This window comes from Crocuta crocuta, unplaced genomic scaffold, assembly GCF_008692635.1.
Source record: "Crocuta crocuta isolate KB4526 unplaced genomic scaffold, BGI_CrCroc_1.0 scaffold184, whole genome shotgun sequence".
NCBI classification, from domain to species: Eukaryota; Metazoa; Chordata; class Mammalia; order Carnivora; family Hyaenidae; genus Crocuta; species Crocuta crocuta.
Window position 1 is genome coordinate 3,397,516 of NW_027530006.1, and position 1,899 is coordinate 3,399,414.

The 1,899-nt window shown below is 39.1% G+C and overlaps 1 non-coding gene across 1 annotated transcript; it reads right to left on the minus strand.

Moving 5' to 3' along the window:
* Positions 1–734: 734 nt before the first annotated feature.
* Positions 735–841, minus strand: LOC144231319 (U6 spliceosomal RNA). Its single transcript, XR_013335044.1, has one exon. It is a non-coding gene; the product is annotated as a U6 spliceosomal RNA (small nuclear RNA).
* Between the last annotated feature and the right edge of the window lie 1,058 nt (positions 842–1,899).

Consider the following 1,899-nt stretch of genomic DNA (forward strand, 5'->3'; position numbering starts at 1 on the left):
CTTCTTGCCGTCCCATATAACCAATTTATCAAATAAATCTTCCAAAATGTATCTCACATCCTTTACTCTCCTAGACATCCTTCCCTACTCCCCAGTTCCTGGCTTTTTTTTTTTTTTTACTGGAAGATGTTATTTATTCATATGGTTTAGAGATATTTTGATTGAAATGTTTTTTTTTTTTACAAATAGTTTATTGTCAAATTAGTTTCCACATAACACTCAGTGCTCATCCCCATAAGTGTCCTCCTCCATGCCCATCCCCCCTCCCCCCCACATCCATCAGTCCTCAGTTTTTGTCAGCATTCAAGAGTCTCTCATGGTTTGCTTCTCTCCCTTTCCCCCACCATTTCCGCCCTTCTTCTCCCCCTTGTTCCTCCGTCAAGTTCCTCCTAATCCTCCTATACGTGCAAACATATGATATTTGTCCTTCTCTGCCTGACTTATTTCGCTCAGCATAACACCCTCAAGGTCCATCCATGTTGCTACACATGGCCAGATTTCATTGTTTCTCATTGCCATGTAGTATTCCATGGTATAGATAAACCACATCTTCTTGATCCATTCATCTGTTGATGGACACTTAGGCTCTTTCCATGTTTTAGCTATTGTGGAGAGTGCTGCTATGAACATTGGGGTACATGTGCTCCTATGCCTCAGCATTTCTGTATCCCTTGGGTAAATTCCTAGCAGTGCTATTGCTGGGTCATAGGGGAGTTCTATTGTTAGTTTCCTGAAAAAATATGGAACGCTTCACGAATTTGCGTGTCATCCTTGCACAGAGACCATGCTAATCTTCTCTGTATCGTTCCAATTTTAGTATATGTGCTGCCGAAGCGAGCACCCCAGTTCCTGGCTTTAACCTTTGTCAGTGTTTCCATTCATACTATAATTCATTTTCTACAATTTGATTTAAAATGTAAACTCCTCAACGTGACCTATAAAGCCCTTCTATGGTGTGAATCTTGTTTTCCTTCTTCCCTGTTCCATTCTCACTTGATACCTCCCTTGAAATTCTTTCTCTTGTTTCTTCACACGGTAGATGACCTTCTCAACCTTAAGGACTCCCATAAATATTTCCTTTCCAGAGAGGTCTTCCCTGATCCCATCTCTATGGCAATCCAAGGGCTTTGTCATGATCTTCCCGCACTCCTGTTTATTCCTTCATAGTACCTAACTGAACTCTTTTTCATATATTTGTTTCTGTGTTAATTATCTTTGTCTATCACTAGACTATCTGCTCCATATGACAAAAAATTCATCTGCATTTAAAGCACCATACTCAACAAATACTTGTTAAACTATTAATTGCTCAGGCAATGTCAAGCTCTCAATTCTTGAAGAAGAATTGATTCTAAAATAGATGCCTGTCTTGTGTCCCAGGATGTTAGAGCCAACTGGTGCCCCCCACCTTGACCTCTTCTACCATCTCAGTCCATTTCTCAGTGTCACAGACACTATCACTGTGGCTGAAGCAAGATCTGTCACCACTCATTGCAATTTCTGATACACAAGCAATCAAATACTGTGCTGTGATGGTTAATTTTATGTATCAACTTGGCTGGATCATGGCACTCAGCTGTTTGGTTGCTGTAAACATATTTTTGTTGCTGTTTTTATTTATTTAGTGAACTCAACTCCTTGTTATTGTGTCATTTTTTTAGACTGTGTTGTTTAGGGAAGTTTTAGGTTCACAGAAAAATTGAATGGACAGTACAGAAATACCCATATGCTCCCTACCCTCCCCACTCACACAGCATCTCCTACTATCAATATCCCACACTAGAGTGGCATATTTGTTAAAATCTATTAACCTATATTGATACAGTATTATCACTGTAAGACCATAGTTGTTTTTTTAAAATTTTTAATGTTTCTATTTATTTTTGAGACAGAGAGAGA